This window comes from Bufo bufo, chromosome 2 (assembly GCF_905171765.1).
Source record: "Bufo bufo chromosome 2, aBufBuf1.1, whole genome shotgun sequence".
Taxonomy (NCBI): domain Eukaryota; kingdom Metazoa; phylum Chordata; class Amphibia; order Anura; family Bufonidae; genus Bufo; species Bufo bufo.
Genome location: NC_053390.1, coordinates 404,683,259 through 404,703,962, shown reverse-complemented (window position 1 = coordinate 404,703,962; position 20,704 = coordinate 404,683,259).

Genomic DNA, 20,704 nt, shown 5'->3' with positions numbered 1-20,704 from the left:
GCATGAATTGCGGTCATATTGGTCAACGCACCCAATTCATCACATGCCCATGTTCTCTGCTGCTATGTCCAGGACACGATTTGAGGCCATCCTGCGTTTCCTGCACTTTAGCGACAACACCACCTCCCGTCCCAGAGGCCACCCAGCTTTTGACCGGCTCCACAAAATTCGGCCCCTCATAGACCATTTCAACCAGAAATTTGCAGATTTGTATACCCCTGAGCAAAACATCTGCGTAGACGAGTCCCTAATACATTTTACCGGGCGCCTTGGCTTCAAACAGTACATCCCAAGCAAGCGTGCCCGGTATGGGGTCAAATTGTATAAGCTCTGTGAAAGGGCCACAGGCTATACCCACAAATTTCGGATCTATGAGGGAAAAGATCAGACCCTGGAGCCGGTCGGTTGCCCTGACTACCTGGGGAGCAGTGGGAAGACAGTCTGGGACTTGGTGTCACCCTTATTCGGCAAGGGGTACCATCTTTATGTGGACAATTTTTACACAAGTGTGGCCCTCTTTAGGCATTTGTTTCTAGAACGGATTTGCGCCTGTGGCACCGCGCGAACTAGTCGCGTGGGCTTCCCCCAACGGCTTGTAACCACCCGTCTTGCAAGGGGGGAGAGGGCTGCCTTGTGTAACGAAGAACTGCTCGCGGTGAAATGGAGAGACAAGCGTGACGTTTACATGCTCTCCTCCATTCACGCAGACACGACAATACAAATTCAAAGGGCAACCCGTGTCATTGAAAAGCCCCTCTCAGTCCACGACTATAATGCGCTCATGGGAGGGGTGGACTTCAATGACCAGATGTTGGCTCCCTATTTAGTTTCCCGCAGAACCAGACGCTGGTATAAGAAGGTGTCTGTATATTTAATTCAATTGGCGCTCTACAATAGTTTTGTTCTCTACAGTAAGGCTGGGAGAACACGATCCTTCCTCAAATTCCAGGAAGAGATCATCGAGAACCTCCTTTACCCAGGAGGTTCCGTGGCCCCATCCACCAGTGTAGTTAGCCGTCTACACGAGCGACATTTCCCCAGTGTCGTTGCTGGTACCTCAACCCAACCGCCACCCCGAAAAAAATGTCGTGTCTGTAGCAGGAGTGGAATAAGGCGTGACACCCGCTATTTCTGTCCTGACTGTCCGGACCACCCTGCCCTATGCTTAGGAGAGTGTTTCCGGAAGTACCACACACAGGTACACCTAGCATAGGGATCACATCTCACCAGGACAGGCACACAGGGCTATTAGGGCCCTTTCTCTCACAGCTGCTGCAAACCTCTCCTTTCACCTGGGATAAAGTGCATAACGTACTTCGCCACATCTTTGGGCGATTTGCGCTTTGCACATTGTCCCATGGGGAAGGAGAGGTTTGTTCTATAAAGGTAAAAAAAACAAAACAAAAAAAAAATTACCGGTAAGTAAAAAAGTTAAAAAAGTTTAAAAAAGTTAATATGTTCTGTTCTAAAGTTAATAAAGTTATTGCTTTGCGGCCTGGTTTTTTCTTTTTTGTTTTGTTTTTTTTACCTTCCAGGTGGACCATCCGATCGACCAGCTGCAGCACTGATGTGCATTCGGACAGAAGCATTGCGCTGCTGTCAGATTACACGCAAGTCGGTGTATGCGGCGCTGCAAGACGAGATTTCTCCTCTGCAGTAAAAGATATGTTTGCCAAGGCATATGAGCTGAGGAGGTGGCGGTGTTCATATACTTTGGCAAACACTTTGTATATATAAAAAAAAAAATCCCGGCAATGATTTATTCATCCACATCGATTGATGTGAATGGAGAAATCTGGTTTGCCAGGGCATACGAGCTGAAGTGGGTATGGATGTTGGGCGGAGCTCCTATGTCCTGGCAGACGCCTTTCCCCTCCTTTTTTCTTTTTTTGGCCGAGATTTTTTCATCCACATTGATCGATGCGAATGAAGAAATCTGTGCCGTTCATTTTTTTCTTTCAGCCCAGAGGCTGAACGGAAAAAAAAAATCTCATTACCCGTATGCTCAATATAAGGAGAATAGCAGAAACTCCTAATGCTGGGCATACATGTAATGATTGCGGAGACCCTCAAATGCCAGGGCAGTACAAACACCCCACAAATAACACCATTTTGGAAAGAAGACACCCCAAGGTATTCGCTGAGGGGCATATTGAGTCCATGAAAGATTGAAATTTTTGTCCCAAGTTAGCGGAAAGGGAGACTTTGTCAGAACAAAATCAAAAAAATCAATTTCCGCTAACTTGTGCCAAAATTTTTTTTTTTCAATGAACTCGCCATGCCCCTCATTGAATACCTTGGGGTGTCTTCTTTCCAAAATGGGGTCACATGTGGGGTATTTATACTGCCCTGGCATTTTAGGGGCCCCAAAGCGTGAGAAGAAGTCTGGTATCCAAATGTCTAAAAATGCCCTGCTAAAAGGAATTTGGGCCCCTTTGCCCACCTAGGCTGCAAAAAAGTGTCACACATCTGGTATCTCCGTACTCAGGAGAAGTTGAGGAATGTGTTTTGGGGTGTCTTTTTACATATACCCATGCTGGGTGAGATAAATATCTTGGTCAAATGCAAACTTTGTATAAAAAAAATGGGAAAAGTTGTCTTTGCCAAGATATTTCTCTCACCCAGCATGGGTATATGTAAAATGACACCCCAAAACACATTCCCTACCTTCTCCTGAGTACGGAGATACCAGATGTGTGACACTTTTTTGCAGCCTAGGTGGGCAAAGGGGCCCACATTCCAAAGAGCACCTTTCGGATTTCACAGGTCATTTACCTACTTACCACACATTAGGGCCCCTGTAAAATGCCAGGGCAGTATAACTACCCCACAAGTGACCCCATTTTGGAAAGAAGACACCCCAAGGTATTCCGTGAGGGGCATGGCAAGTTCCTAGAATTTTTAATTTTTAGTCACAAGTTAGTGGAAAATGATGATTTTTTTTTTTTTTTTTTTTCATACAAAGTCTCATATTCCACTAACTTGTGACAAAAAATAAAAACTTCCATGAACTCACTATGCCCATCAGCGAATACCTTGGGGTCTCTTCTTTCCAAAATGGGGTCACTTGTGGGGTAGTTATACTGCCCTGGCATTCTAGGGGCCCAAATGTGTGGTAAGGAGTTTGAAATCAAATTCAGTAAAAAATGACCTGTGAAATCCGAAAGGTGCTCTTTGGAATGTGGGCCCCTTTGCCCACCTAGGCTGCAAAAAAGTGTCACACATCTGGTATCTCCGTACTCAGGAGAAGTTGAGGAATGTGTTTTGGGGTGTCTTTTTACATATACCCATGCTGGGTGAGATAAATATCTTGGTCAAATGCCAACTTTGTATAAAAAAATGGGAAAAGTTGTCTTTTGCCAAGATATTTCTCTCACCCAGCATGGGTATATATAAAATGACACCCCAAAACACATTCCCCACCTTCTCCTGAGTACGGAGATACCAGATGTGTGACACTTTTTTGCAGCCTAGGTGGGCAAAGGGGCCCATATTCCAAAGAGCACCTTTCGGATTTCACAGGTCAATTTTTACAGAATTTGATTTCAAACTCCTTACCACACATTTGGGCCCCTAGAATGCCAGGGCAGTATAACTACCCCACAAGTGACCCCATTTTGGAAAGAAGACACCCCAAGGTATTCCGTGAGGGGCATGGCGAGTTCCTAGAATTTTTTATTTTTTGTCACAAGTTAGTGGAAAATGATGATTTTTTTTTTTTTTTTTTTTTTTCATACAAAGTCTCATATTCCACTAACTTGTGACAAAAAATAAAAACTTCCATGAACTCACTATGCCCATCAGCGAATACCTTGGGGTCTCTTCTTTCCAAAATGGGGTCACTTGTGGGGTAGTTATACTGCCCTGGCATTCTAGGGGCCCAAATGTGTAGTAAGGAGTTTGAAATCAAATTCTGTAAAAATTGACCTGTGAAATCCGAAAGGTGCTCTTTGGAATATGGGCCCCTTTGCCCACCTAGGCTGCAAAAAAGTGTCACACATCTGGTATCTCCGTACTCAGGAGAAGGTGGGGAATGTGTTTTGGGGTGTCATTTTATATATACCCATGCTGGGTGAGAGAAATATCTTGGCAAAAGACAACTTTTCCCATTTTTTTATACAAAGTTGGCATTTGACCAAGATATTTATCTCACCCAGCATGGGTATATGTAAAAAGACACCCCAAAACACATTCCTCAACTTCTCCTGAGTACGGAGATACCAGATGTGTGACACTTTTTTGCAGCCTAGGTGGGCAAAGGGGCCCACATTCCAAAGAGCACCTTTCGGATTTCACAGGTCATTTTTTACTGAATTTGATTTCAAACTCCTTACCACACATTTGGGCCCCTAGAATGCCAGGGCAGTATAACTACCCCACAAGTGACCCCATTTTGGAAAGAAGACACCCCAAGGTATTCCGTGAGGGGCATGGTTAGTTCCTAGAATTTTTTATTTTTTGTCACAAGTTAGTGGAAAATGATGATTTTTTTTTTTTTTTTTTTTTCATACAAAGTCTCATATTCCACTAACTTGTGACAAAAAATAAAAACTTCCATGAACTCACTATGCCCATCAGCGAATACCTTGGGGTCTCTTCTTTCCAAAATGGGGTCACTTGTGGGGTAGTTATACTGCCCTGGCATTCTAGGGGCCCAAATGTGTGGTAAGGAGTTTGAAATCAAATTCTGTAAAAATTGACCTGTGAAATCCGAAAGGTGCTCTTTGGAATATGGGCCCCTTTGCCCACCTAGGCTGCAAAAAAGTGTCACACATCTGGTATCTCCGTACTCAGGAGAAGTTGTGGAATGTGTTTTGGGGTGTCTTTTTACATATACCCATGCTGGGTGAGATAAATATCTTGGTCAAATGCCAACTTTGTATAAAAAAATGGGAAAAGTTGTCTTTTGCCAAGATATTTCTCTCACCCAGCATGGGTATATATAAAATGACACCCCAAAACACATTCCCCACCTTCTCCTGAGTACGAAGATACCAGATGTGTGACACTTTTTTGCAGCCTAGGTGGGCAAAGGGGCCCATATTCCAAAGAGCACCTTTCGGATTTCACAGGTCAATTTTTACAGAATTTGATTTCAAACTCCTTACCACACATTTGGGCCCCTAGAATGCCAGGGCAGTATAACTACCCCACAAGTGACCCCATTTTGGAAAGAAGAGACCCCAAGGTATTCGCTGATGGGCATAGTGAGTTCATAGAACTTTTTATTTTTTGCCACAAGTTAGTGGAATATGAGACTTTGTAAGAAAAAAAAAAAAAAAAATCATCATTTTCCGCTAACTTGTGACAAAAAATAAAAAGTTCTATGAACTCACTATGCCCATCAGTGAATACCTTAGGGTGTCTACTTTCAGAAATGGGGTCATTTGTGGGGTGTTTGTACTGTCTGGGCATTGTAGAACCTCAGGAAACATGACAGGTGCTCAGAAAGTCAGAGCTGCTTCAAAAAGCGGAAATTCACATTTTTGTACCATAGTTTGTAAACGCTATAACTTTTACCCAAACCATTTTTTTTTTACCCAAACATTTTTTTTTTATCAAAGACGTGTAGAACTATAAATTTAGAGCAAAATGTATATATGGATGTCGTTTTTTTTGCAAAATTTTACACCTGAAAGTGAAAAATGTCATTTTTTTGCAAAAAAATCGTTAAATTTCGATTAATAACAAAAAAAGTAAAAATGTCAGCAGCAAAGAAATACCACCAAATGAAAGCTCTATTAGTGAGAAGAAAAGGAGGTAAAATTCATTTGGGTGGTAAGTTGCATGACCGAGCAATAAACGGTGAAAGTAGTGTAGGTCAGAAGTGTAAAAAGTGGCCTGGTCTTTCAGGGTGTTTAAGCACTGGGGGCTGAGGTGGTTAAATTGCACACTGACTAATACAGATGTATATTTCCAAAAAAGTGTGTTTTTTTACTAACAGAATGTGAAAGCTGTATATATTAAACTTGAATTTCACACTTGCTGTAAAATAGTGAATTTTGGCAAAAAAAAAGTGTGTTTTGAAAAACCCTGAAAATTATGGCTGTATTTCTAGCTTAAATTGCACACTGACTAATCCAGATGTTGAATATTGCCCAAAAAGTTTTTAGTTTTTTTTACTAACAAAATATGAAAGCTGTATATAACGTTTGAATTTCTCACATCCAGATGCAGCTAGGGATGTAAAATAGTGTATTTTGCACAAAAAGGGTGTTTTAAAAAACCCAGAACATTATGGCTGTATTTCTAGCTTAAATTGCACACTGACTAATCCTGCAAATGCACCAGATGTTGTATATTGCCAAAAAAGGATGATTTTTTACAACCAGATTATTAGTGCAGTTTTCCAAGATTGGATTTCAATGTCACAAAAGTTCAGATACAGTGCTGGTGCACTAAGCTTACATAAAATGGCAAATTGCACTTTAGCATTTTCATATCTGTGGTTACAGTTATACATACAGAAATAAGTGAGGTACTGCACTCCTTTTTTCTACCGCCTTTTGCACATTGCATACTCCAAAACCCCCTCCCTCCCTATGTCTCATTTGTGTTCACATGCCTCCTCAGATGTAGCCATTTTTTATCTGTTGTCTCATGTCTCGTTTATGTGTCATTTATTCAATAAAGGATTTATTTTTGATGATATACCCGTTTAATCTCAGTTTATTCTTGTTGGTTGGTGTATTCATGTACACTGAGTGGGTTGTTACTTACTCTTCCCGGGTCTATTTAACATAGTATATTTAATTACTGTTTATGTGTATGTCTATGTTCTGTGTAACCTATTTGTAATAATCTACACTAGTATCAGCAGAGTGACGTGCAGCTCTACATGACTCAAGCTTATATAGAGCATGGGTCACATGCTGCACTGGCCAATCACCGCCATGCCATTAGTAGGCATGGCTATGATGGCTTCTAAGGTCATACAGTTAAACGCTTGTTGATTGGCTGCTCTGCAGCCTTTCAAAAAGCGCAGAGAAATCACCGAACACCAAACCCGAACTTTTACTAAAATGTTCGGGTTCGGGTCCGGGGTCCAAAAATCCTAAAGTTCGGAACAAACCCGAACTTTACAGTTCTTGTTTGCTCAACCCTACTACTAAGCATTGGTCCTTATCTGCAAACAACTAGGGGCTTTGACTGTTTTCATTATATGTATATAGTTTCTAGCTGAACTTGAAACTACCCGTTGAAGGTGTGGAGTAGAGAAGCACAGCACATAAACTTTCTTGCGATCAGTATTAAATCACAGAAAACACTTTTAACACTTAAACATGCAATAAATTTGGGAATTAGTAGCTTTCCATAGTAGCAGTAAAGGCAAAAAATGCAATCAGCCTGCGAGGACCTGCGAATTAACCCTGAAGAACCCCAACAGCAATGGAAGAAAGAACAGTACTCTTAAGTCTAATTTAGTAGAGCATACTAAGAGTTGTTGAGATAAAGTATAGAACGATGAAGAAAGATCCAGAAAAATCAATATAGAGTTGTTACAAAGAAAAAAATAAGGGATTGGGTCAGCACAACCTGCTGCAGGTGCAGATCACTATGGCGAAATACATATACAAACGGAAAATGCAAATGTGATCGCACACTACATCCAGCACTCTGCCCTCCATGCTGGATGAGACATTGGTTTATATTTTGGCCAAAGCATAGTAAGCCACTCACCACGTCAAGGCTGTCTCATGAGTGGTCCCTAACTCTTGTTCCTACCTGTTCATGGGCCATGACAGCCACATAAAATCCAGGGAATGCAGGTCAGCATGCAAGCCAAGTACACTTTGCTTGTAACCCCGTCCGGTGCCATTACAGCTTTCATCGGATCCAGGGATGCAAGTACCAACATGCATGCTGAACCTACCATATACTTCTCCTGGAGCCAGATGGCTAATGGTAGGTTCTATACAAGCAGACTCAGTTTTATACTGACTTTAAAACCAGCCTCAAGGACAGATTAACTGGTCAGGTGTGCAATGACTCCAAGGAGATCGCCACGCCTCCAATATATACTACAAAGAAAAAAATAAGGGATTGGGTCAGCACAACCTGCTGCAGGTGCAGATCACTATGGCGAAATACATATACAAACGGAAAATGCAAATGTGATCGCACACTACATCCAGCACTCTGCCCTCCATGCTGGATGAGACATTGGTTTATATTTTGGCCAAAGCATAGTAAGCCACTCACCACGTCAAGGCTGTCTCATGAGTGGTCCCTAACTCTTGTTCCTACCTGTTCATGGGCCATGACAGCCACATAAAATCCAGGGAATGCAGGTCAGCATGCAAGCCAAGTACACTTTGCTTGTAACCCCGTCCGGTGCCATTACAGCTTTCATCGGATCCAGGGATGCAAGTACCAACATGCATGCTGAACCTACCATATACTTCTCCTGGAGCCAGATGGCTAATGGTAGGTTCTATACAAGCAGACTCAGTTTTATACTGACTTTAAAACCAGCCTCAAGGACAGATTAACTGGTCAGGTGTGCAATGACTCCAAGGAGATCGCCACGCCTCCAATATATACTACAAAGAAAAAAATAAGGGATTGGGTCAGCACAACCTGCTGCAGGTGCAGATCACTATGGCGAAATACATATACAAACGGAAAATGCAAATGTGATCGCACACTACATCCAGCACTCTGCCCTCCATGCTGGATGAGACATTGGTTTATATTTTGGCCAAAGCATAGTAAGCCACTCACCAGGTCAAGGCTGTCTCATGAGTGGTCCCTAACTCTTGTTCCTACCTGTTCATGGGCCATGACAGCCACATAAAATCCAGGGAATGCAGGTCAGCATGCAAGCCAAGTACACTTTGCTTGTAACCCCGTCCGGTGCCATTACAGCTTTCATCGGATCCAGGGATGCAAGTACCAACATGCATGCTGAACCTACCATATACTTCTCCTGGAGCCAGATGGCTAATGGTAGGTTCTATACAAGCAGACTCAGTTTTATACTGACTTTAAAACCAGCCTCAAGGACAGATTAACTGGTCAGGTGTGCAATGACTCCAAGGAGATCGCCACGCCTCCAATATATACTACAAAGAAAAAAATAAGGGATTGGGTCAGCACAACCTGCTGCAGGTGCAGATCACTATGGCGAAATACATATACAAACGGAAAATGCAAATGTGATCGCACACTACATCCAGCACTCTGCCCTCCATGCTGGATGAGACATTGGTTTATATTTTGGCCAAAGCATAGTAAGCCACTCACCACGTCAAGGCTGTCTCATGAGTGGTCCCTAACTCTTGTTCCTACCTGTTCATGGGCCATGACAGCCACATAAAATCCAGGGAATGCAGGTCAGCATGCAAGCCAAGTACACTTTGCTTGTAACCCCGTCCGGTGCCATTACAGCTTTCATCGGATCCAGGGATGCAAGTACCAACATGCATGCTGAACCTACCATATACTTCTCCTGGAGCCAGATGGCTAATGGTAGGTTCTATACAAGCAGACTCAGTTTTATACTGACTTTAAAACCAGCCTCAAGGACAGATTAACTGGTCAGGTGTGCAATGACTCCAAGGAGATCGCCACGCCTCCAATATATACTACAAAGAAAAAAATAAGGGATTGGGTCAGCACAACCTGCTGCAGGTGCACATCACTATGGCGAAATACATATACAAACGGAAAATGCAAATGTGATCGCACACTACATCCAGCACTCTGCCCTCCATGCTGGATGAGACATTGGTTTATATTTTGGCCAAAGCATAGTAAGCCACTCACCACGTCAAGGCTGTCTCATGAGTGGTCCCTAACTCTTGTTCCTACCTGTTCATGGGCCATGACAGCCACATAAAATCCAGGGAATGCAGGTCAGCATGCAAGCCAAGTACACTTTGCTTGTAACCCCGTCCGGTGCCATTACAGCTTTCATCGGATCCAGGGATGCAAGTACCAACATGCATGCTGAACCTACCATATACTTCTCCTGGAGCCAGATGGCTAATGGTAGGTTCTATACAAGCAGACTCAGTTTTATACTGACTTTAAAACCAGCCTCAAGGACAGATTAACTGGTCAGGTGTGCAATGACTCCAAGGAGATCGCCACGCCTCCAATATATACTACAAAGAAAAAAATAAGGGATTGGGTCAGCACAACCTGCTGCAGGTGCAGATCACTATGGCGAAATACATATACAAACGGAAAATGCAAATGTGATCGCACACTACATCCAGCACTCTGCCCTCCATGCTGGATGAGACATTGGTTTATATTTTGGCCAAAGCATAGTAAGCCACTCACCACGTCAAGGCTGTCTCATGAGTGGTCCCTAACTCTTGTTCCTACCTGTTCATGGGCCATGACAGCCACATAAAATCCAGGGAATGCAGGTCAGCATGCAAGCCAAGTACACTTTGCTTGTAACCCCGTCCGGTGCCATTACAGCTTTCATCGGATCCAGGGATGCAAGTACCAACATGCATGCTGAACCTACCATATACTTCTCCTGGAGCCAGATGGCTAATGGTAGGTTCTATACAAGCAGACTCAGTTTTATACTGACTTTAAAACCAGCCTCAAGGACAGATTAACTGGTCAGGTGTGCAATGACTCCAAGGAGATCGCCACGCCTCCAATATATACTACAAAGAAAAAAATAAGGGATTGGGTCAGCACAACCTGCTGCAGGTGCAGATCACTATGGCGAAATACATATACAAACGGAAAATGCAAATGTGATCGCACACTACATCCAGCACTCTGCCCTCCATGCTGGATGAGACATTGGTTTATATTTTGGCCAAAGCATAGTAAGCCACTCACCACGTCAAGGCTGTCTCATGAGTGGTCCCTAACTCTTGTTCCTACCTGTTCATGGGCCATGACAGCCACATAAAATCCAGGGAATGCAGGTCAGCATGCAAGCCAAGTACACTTTGCTTGTAACCCCGTCCGGTGCCATTACAGCTTTCATCGGATCCAGGGATGCAAGTACCAACATGCATGCTGAACCTACCATATACTTCTCCTGGAGCCAGATGGCTAATGGTAGGTTCTATACAAGCAGACTCAGTTTTATACTGACTTTAAAACCAGCCTCAAGGACAGATTAACTGGTCAGGTGTGCAATGACTCCAAGGAGATCGCCACGCCTCCAATATATACTACAAAGAAAAAAATAAGGGATTGGGTCAGCACAACCTGCTGCAGGTGCAGATCACTATGGCGAAATACATATACAAACGGAAAATGCAAATGTGATCGCACACTACATCCAGCACTCTGCCCTCCATGCTGGATGAGACATTGGTTTATATTTTGGCCAAAGCATAGTAAGCCACTCACCACGTCAAGGCTGTCTCATGAGTGGTCCCTAACTCTTGTTCCTACCTGTTCATGGGCCATGACAGCCACATAAAATCCAGGGAATGCAGGTCAGCATGCAAGCCAAGTACACTTTGCTTGTAACCCCGTCCGGTGCCATTACAGCTTTCATCGGATCCAGGGATGCAAGTACCAACATGCATGCTGAACCTACCATATACTTCTCCTGGAGCCAGATGGCTAATGGTAGGTTCTATACAAGCAGACTCAGTTTTATACTGACTTTAAAACCAGCCTCAAGGACAGATTAACTGGTCAGGTGTGCAATGACTCCAAGGAGATCGCCACGCCTCCAATATATACTACAAAGAAAAAAATAAGGGATTGGGTCAGCACAACCTGCTGCAGGTGCAGATCACTATGGCGAAATACATATACAAACGGAAAATGCAAATGTGATCGCACACTACATCCAGCACTCTGCCCTCCATGCTGGATGAGACATTGGTTTATATTTTGGCCAAAGCATAGTAAGCCACTCACCACGTCAAGGCTGTCTCATGAGTGGTCCCTAACTCTTGTTCCTACCTGTTCATGGGCCATGACAGCCACATAAAATCCAGGGAATGCAGGTCAGCATGCAAGCCAAGTACACTTTGCTTGTAACCCCGTCCGGTGCCATTACAGCTTTCATCGGATCCAGGGATGCAAGTACCAACATGCATGCTGAACCTACCATATACTTCTCCTGGAGCCAGATGGCTAATGGTAGGTTCTATACAAGCAGACTCAGTTTTATACTGACTTTAAAACCAGCCTCAAGGACAGATTAACTGGTCAGGTGTGCAATGACTCCAAGGAGATCGCCACGCCTCCAATATATACTACAAAGAAAAAAATAAGGGATTGGGTCAGCACAACCTGCTGCAGGTGCAGATCACTATGGCGAAATACATATACAAACGGAAAATGCAAATGTGATCGCACACTACATCCAGCACTCTGCCCTCCATGCTGGATGAGACATTGGTTTATATTTTGGCCAAAGCATAGTAAGCCACTCACCACGTCAAGGCTGTCTCATGAGTGGTCCCTAACTCTTGTTCCTACCTGTTCATGGGCCATGACAGCCACATAAAATCCAGGGAATGCAGGTCAGCATGCAAGCCAAGTACACTTTGCTTGTAACCCCGTCCGGTGCCATTACAGCTTTCATCGGATCCAGGGATGCAAGTACCAACATGCATGCTGAACCTACCATATACTTCTCCTGGAGCCAGATGGCTAATGGTAGGTTCTATACAAGCAGACTCAGTAGAAGTATATGGTAGAGTTTTTTGAACTCTTGCTTTTTTTCAGACACTTTAGCCAAGCACAGGTTACGAAGTCGCAGCTTCAACTTATCACGTGTGAGAACCACACAAAATAACAAACCCTTGCCCAGCTAGGCTCTAACTAAACACATAAACGTATCCCTGACTCACCTAGAGAGCCCTTTTCACACATTGAACACAAATGCGGCTTTCCTCAGCCATACAGTCCAGCAACCTCCAGGCTGTGACACTTGAATACTTTTTGGGGGATTGTGGCCCAGTAGTCCTCCCGACTCTGGCCTCGTGATCCTTGTTTCACGGGCGTCAACCAAAGTTCAGGCTATCGCCTAGCCTTGTAGCCCCTCAGCCAATCCGGCTGAGACCACTCACACAGAGCCTCTGTTCTAGGATCACACACACTTCCCCCAAATCGACATACTGGAAGGCACTTTATGGCGGCCTGATTGCAGCAGGCCTCACCTGCAATCACCTCAGGTAGAAGGCAATACCCATGCCGGAAGGGTGTGGATTGGCAGATCCCACTGCCAAGCCTACCCGCCAATCCAATTAAAATCCAGCCCAGAATTAATAAACAAAACTGTCTCAGCAAACTATGCTTTGCTGAGACCACTGCCACTCTCTGGATTTTAGTTGTCTCACCCATCTGAGGTACCTGAGTGGGACGTACACGCCTTCCAGCACTGATCACATTACCACAATATATACATATAGAGTATCTTACAAAAGTGAGTACACCCCTCACATTTTTGTAAATATTGTATTATATCTTTTCATGGGACAACAATGAAGATTTGACACTTTGATACAATGTAAAGTAGTTAGTGTACAGCTTGTTTAACAGTGCAAATTTGGTGTGCCCTTAAAATAATTCAACACATAGCCATTAATGTCTAAACAGGTTTTGGGCTGTACACTGTCTACTTCACATTGTATCAAAGTGTCATATCTTCAGTGTTTCAGCTCCCACCTGGACCTTTTTTTAAGCAAAAGAGAAAAAATAAAGAAATTATTCTGGTCCCCAGCACCAAAACTAGTCTAGTCCTTCATGATTAGAAGTCTCTTTTTAGGACTTTTTTTCTCCACTATAAGCATACTAGACACAAATATACAGGAGCATCTCAATAAATTAGAATATCATCAAAAAGTTTATTTATTTCAGTAATTCAATTCAAAAAGTAAAACTCATAAGCAGTATTATATTGATTTATTACATAGAGTGATCTATTTCGAGAGTTTATTTATTTTAATGTTGATGACTTTGGCTTACAGCTAATAACAACCTGAAAGAAAATTTGAATATTATACAGTTGCAAGAAAAAGTATGTGAACCCTTTGGAATGATATGGATTTCTGCACAAATTGGTCATAAAATGTGATCTGATCTTCATCTAAGTCACAACAATAGACAATCACAGTCTGATTAAACTAATTACACACAAAGAATTAAATGTTACCATGTTTTTATTGAACACACCATGTAAACATTCACAGTGCAGGTGGAAAAAGTATGTGAACCCCTAGACTAATGACATCTCCAAGAGCTAATTGGAGTGAGGTGTCAGCCAACTGGAGTCCAATCAATGAGATAAGATTGGAGGTGTTGGTTACAGCTGCCCTGCCCTATAAAAAACACACACCAGTTCTGGGTTTGCTTTTCACAAGAAGCATTGCCTGATGTGAATGATGCCTCGCACAATAGAGCTCTCAGAAGACCTACGATTAAGAATTGTTGACTTGCATAATGCTGGAAAGGTTTATAAAAGTATCTACAAAAGCCTTGCTGTTCATCAGTCCACGGTCAGACAAATTGTCTATAAATGGAGAAAGTTCAGCACTGCCGCTACTCTCCCTAGGAGTGGCCGTCCTGTAAAGAGTACTGCAAGAGCACAGCGCAGACTGCTCAATGAGGTGAAGAATAATCCTAGAGTGTCAGCTAAAGACTTACAAAAGTCTCTGGCATATGCTAACATCCCTGTTAGCGAATCTACGATACGTAAAACATTAAACAAGAATGGATTTCATGGGAGGATACCACAGAGAAAGCCACTGCTGTCCAAACAAAACATTGCTGCACGTTTACAGTTTGCACAAGAGCACCTGGATGTTCCACAGCAGTACTGGCAAAATATTCTGTGGAAAGATGAAACACACAGCACTATGTGTAGAGAAAGAGGCACAGCACACCAACATCAAAACCTCATCCCATCTGTGAAGTATGGCAGTGGGGGCATCATGGTTTGGGGCTGCTTTGCTGTGTCAGGGTCTGGACGGATTGCTATAATCGAAGGAAAAATTAATTCCCAAGTTTATCAAGACACTTTGCAGGAGAACTTAAGGCCATCTGTCCACCAGCTGAAGCTCAACAGAAGATGGGTGTTGCAACAGGACAACGACCCAAAGCATAGAAGTAAATCAACAACAGAATGGCTTAAACAGAAGAAAATGCGCTTTCTGGAGTGGCCTAGTCAGAGTCCTGACCTCAACCCGATTGAGATACTGTGGCATGACCTCAAGAAAGCTATTCACACCAGACATCCCAAGAATATTGCTGAACTGAAACAGTTCTGTAAAGAGGAATGGTCAAGAATTACTCCTGACCGTTGTGCACGTCTGATCTGCAACTACAGGAAACGTTTGGTTGAAGTTATTGCTGCCAAAGGAGGCTCAACCAGTTATTAAATCCAAGGGTTCACATACTTTTTCCACCTGCACTGTGAATGTTTACATGGTGTGTTCAATAAAAACATGGTAACATTTAATTCTTTGTGTGTTATTAGTTTAAGCAGACTGTGATTGTCTATTGTTGTGATTTAGATGAAGATCAGTTCACATTTTATGACCAATTTGTGCAGAAATCCATATCATTCCAAAGGGTTCACATACTTTTTCTTGCAACTGTATGTGCTACACTTGACAACCCATCCAGGCTCCATCTTGGACTGCTGTTTGGGAAGGCTGTCAGTTTGCTGACACCACAAACCTGAAATTCTGTGGACGATTGTATGCTTTGAATGGTGTGCCGCCCCATCATGCACAACTGATCTGCTGTCTACAGTACTTTCGTGTCTGAGCAAGAGTCCAGTTGGATAGCGCAAGCACTTTTTCTTTTGGTTTCTTTGTACTATACATAGCAAGATGTTATAAAGTGCCATTTATGATTCATATAAGAAATCAAATTTTGTGTTATGCTCCACACTCACCTAAAGAATTATTAGGAACACCATACTAATACGGTGTTGGACCCCCTTTTGCCTTCAGAACTGCCTTAATTCTACGTGGCATTGATTCAACAAGGTGCTGATAGCATTCTTTAGAAATGTTGGCCCATATTGATAGGATAGCATCTTGCAGTTGATGGAGATTTGAGGGATGCACATCCAGGGCACGAAGCTCCCGTTCCACCACATCCCAAAGATGCTCTATTGGGTTGAGATCTGGTGACTGTGGGGGCCATTTTAGTACAGTGAACTCATTGTCATGTTCAAGAAACCAATTTGAAATGATTCGAGCTTTGTGACATGGTGCATTATCCTGCTGGAAGTAGCCATCAGAGGATGGATACATGTTCTCATTCTGTTTACGCCAAATTCGGACTCTACCATTTGAATGTCTCAACAGAAATCGAGACTCATCAGACCAGTCAACATTTTTCCAGTCTTCAACAGTCCAATTTTGGTGAGCTCTTGCAAATTGTAGCCTCTTTTTCCTATTTGTAGTGGAGATGAGTGGTACCCGGTGGGGTCTTCTGCTGTTGTAGCCCATCCGCCTCAAGGTTGTGCATGTTGTGGCTTCAAAAATGAATTGATCAGAGCACCGAAACAGTTCAGGCTATGAAAAACACTCCAACTAGATAAGCAGACAGTGGGCCCCAAAGGCAGGAGGGGGGAGTATAGTTATTTAAAATGTAACTTTTAATAAGGTCAAAAAATTGTCAGACTAATAAAACTCACTACATAGATAAGACATACATACACATAGACAACCAAAAATGGTGCCTGGCTGGTATAAACAATATACTGTTCCGTTCGGGGAGACGTGAACAGTCTTACCAGACCCTTTGTAGATGGTGGTGGAGGTCCTTAGGTACAGGAGGCAGGAAACGTAACAATCAAGCCATGTGGGGATGGTTGTGGTTGTAGAACCGCGTAGATGGAGCAATAGGAAGTGTCCTGAGTAGCCCTGCCTCGGATGAAGGGGGCTATTATGCTGCTACCTATCTACACGGAGCACTCGCCTTGAGAAAGGCGACCCCGTCCGGTAGCCTGTCCCTATAGTGGACCTCACCCTAAAACTACAGGATAGATGCCAGTGGATAGGATGATGGGAAGTGCTTCCGGGGGTCTTCCGACGTGGCACGTTTCTGTCCGTGACTCTTCAGGGAAAGACTGCAGGAAGACAGTAAGTGGAAGGCCGCAGGTATCTGGCCTGTGGCTCAATAACACACTGGGGATGAATGAAGCAAGGTTAAAAGCTTGTATTCTGCTATCCTGGTGTCGGATGCAGTGATGCACTGGAGGGATAGTCCTGTGCTTGGCGGTCCGGGGGACACAGTGGTCCCAGGCTACAGCAACCCTTCTGGTTTGGGGAAAAAGTGCAGTGAACCAGCCGCAATGTTGTACAGCAGTACTGGGTTTTAAATAGTCGCGCCCCAGGTCCTTCGCCCCTCCTCTTCTGTAGCACTATCGCTGCGCAACGCCTACCTGAGGCGCCGCTCGAGCCCGGTCACGCGACCCCCGCGTCAGAGGACCTGCGCCGAGGCCGCATCAACAGGACAAGGGCGGACGTCGTCGGTGACGTCACACGTCAACAGCACCACGTGGGGAGGGCGGGATCGCGAGCGGAGATGGGCGGGATCAAGGATCATCAGCCAATGGTCATATGGTCTGATGATCGTGTGGAGCGCATAGTGTATGCGTCTCCCTTGGTAACAACCACAATGGTAAAGCCTTAAATCGGCAGCTAGCATTTAGTGCAGGAGTCATAGGCAGGCAAGTAATCAATGGAGCAATTGTTGTCGGAGCGACACCGACAGAATGACATGAGGTCAAAAGGTGAATGACAGTGTCACGTTTATACGGACACCATGCATTAGAGGCCAGGCACTGACCTAAGGAGGCGCTCTTCAGGTTAGGGTCGCGCAGTACAAAGGCAAGCGCTAATCAGATTAGTTCAAAGGAGCAGTCCATGGGCTAGGATCGCACCTAACAGAAGCAGGTGCCAATCAGGATATCATGAACCCCTGCAAATGCCACCGTCAGGGTCCAGATGCTAGTAGCCGTCTAGACCAACTAACAAGGGTCAAACTAAACTAGAAACAGACACAGAAAGCCATATGCGCATTACACAGGTAGGTGCTAATCAAAATGATTTTAAAGAAGCACTCTGCTGGCTGAAGTCACACATTAGACGGTACAGAGGCTGGCGCTAATCAGGATCTCAAGAGTACCTGCGTACACCGCCATCAGGAACAGGGCGCTAGTGACAATGTAGACCAGCATGACCCCAAGTACGGCCAGGGTATATGCCAGCCTCAATGTGTGCGCAGCGGTGTATCGAGGAGAGGGTGCCCCCCACACACAGTAAGTAGGCGCAGGTTTAGCGCCGTATGCGCTAGTTGAGGTGCCCGAGGCCCTGGGTCAACATCAGAGTAATGACAGTATTGACAGTAACCATGTGGCACAAAGTGGGACCACCAGCTATATGACGATTAAACGCTGCCCCGGATCTTCAATCGAGCAGTCGCACCATGATAGATGAGGCATAACTGTTATCATACTCAAAGAAAACAGGAGAAATTCAATCTCTCATTCATGCCTAGAGGTGCCGCTGTTTTAAGATTGAAGATCCAGCGTGCTTCGCGTTGGAGGAGGCTCTTGTCCCAGTCCCCCCCTCTTGGAGGGGGTTTTACGAGATCAATGCCCATGAATTTCAGCCGGGCTTTGCCGTTGTGGTCGGTGTGCACATGTTTCGACACCGGGGTGTCCCTCTTGTGTGTCACGTCCCCCATGTGCTCACCGATCCTCCTCCTAAATTCCCGTATGGTCTTTCCGACGTATTCCAGACCGCACTCACAGAGGATGCGATAAACCACACCTCTGGATTTGCAATTAATAAAGTGCGGGATGGAATACGTCTTACCTGTGACCGAGCTGGTGAAGGATTTTGTAGTCATAATGTATTTGCAGGCCACACACCTGCCACACCTATGGCTACCCACCAAATTGGACCGCAGCCATGTTGGTTTTGTACTGATGGATGAGAAATGACTGCGGACGAGTTTATCGCGCAGATTGGTACCTCGTCTGTATGTTATCTGTGGACTATCTGCTAATGTGTCCAAAAGGTCGGGGTCCATTTTCAGGATCCCCCAGTGGCGTCGTAAGATGTCCCTAACCTGACTTGAACCTCTGTCAAAAGTCGTGATGATACGTGACAGTTTGGTTGTAGGAGTGTTCGGCTGTTTCTTAATTAGTAGGGTCGGTCTCTGTCGTGCTAAGGCCACTCTATAGGCGGCTCTTAGGATGTAGTCCGGGTACCCCCTGAGTAGAAATCTGGCCCTTAGGTCGGCTGCCTGAGCCACAAAATCCTTTTTATCCGAACAGTTCCTCCGTAGGCGGAGGTATTGTCCTCTTGGTATCCCTCTCCTGAGTGGGAGAGGGTGACTACTCTCCCATCTCAGGAGAGAGTTTGTCGCATTAGGCTTTCTGTGAATCGAGGTATCCAGTTCACCCCTATCATTCTTGGTAATTTTAATGGCCAGGAATGGTAGACAGGTTGGGTGGGTCTCGAATGTAAACCTCATGCCAATGTCGTTCTGGTTTAAGTGGAATAGGAACGACTCAAATTGAGAGGGGCTCCCGTTCCAGGTGATAAAGATGTCATCTATATATCGCGCCCACAGTCCAATTCTAGATATATCGTCCGGACTCCTATCCCCGAAAACCAGGGTCTCTTCCCACCAGCCCAGGAATAGATTAGCATACGACAGGGCACAGGGACTCCCCATCGCGGTACCCCTGAGCTGGTGGTAGATCTTATTATCAAAGGAGAAGAAATTCCTGTTCAGGGTGAATTCTAGGATCCGGACGATGAACTGGCTGTGGGCGCGATATTGGCAGCCCCTGGATTTCAGAAAGAATTCAACTGCCGTTAGTCCCAGCTGGTGCGGTATGGAAGAGTATAACGCCTCCACGTCTATGCTTGACAGTAGGCATCCACTCTCAAGGGTAAGACCCTCCAATTGTTTGAGGAGGTCCGTAGTATCCTTGAGATGGGATGGCAACGTGCTTACAAATGGAGCTAAAACACGGTCAATGTAGATTCCCAGGTTTTGATTGAGGTTATCCACCCCTGACACTATCGGCCTCCCTTTCAGTGGGGAGGTCCCCTTATGGACCTTTGGAAGGCAGTAGAAGGTGGACCTACGGGGGAAGGGAGGTAGCAAAAATGAATACTCTTCCAACGAGATAATGTTAGAGCCCTTGGCCTCATCCAGTATGGATTTGAGTTCACGTTTATAAACGTCCGTGGGGTCTTTGTCTAGGATCTCGTAGGTTGCCCTATCTGAGAGAAGGCGCATGCACATCTCCCTGTACTGCACAGAGTCCATGACCACGATATTGCCCCCTTTATCAGCAGGTTTGATGGTAATCGTGGGGTCATTGCCCAAAGATGAAATGGCAGTGGTCACGGACTCTGTGCAATTGGTGTGGTGTGAGGAGACCTGCAGTCCCTCCAAGTCCTTTGTAACCCTGTTGAGGAAAACGTCTATGCACGAAACCTCACCAGAGCTAGGTGGCATCTTGGTACTTCTGCATTTGAGATCCGTGAAAGGCCCCAGACCTGACGTCGAGTTATCCATCACGGATAAAGAATTCAGCAATTGGACATCAGCTAGCATCTCAGCTGGGATGCCAAGTTCAAGGCATCGGCGTCTATCAGTATATTTAAAATGCTTATGCCATCTAAGCTTGCGAATGAATAGATTCAGGTCTTTTACGGCCATGAATCTATCAAACCTAGGGGTAGGTACAAAGGAAAGTCCCAGTTCAAGGGCT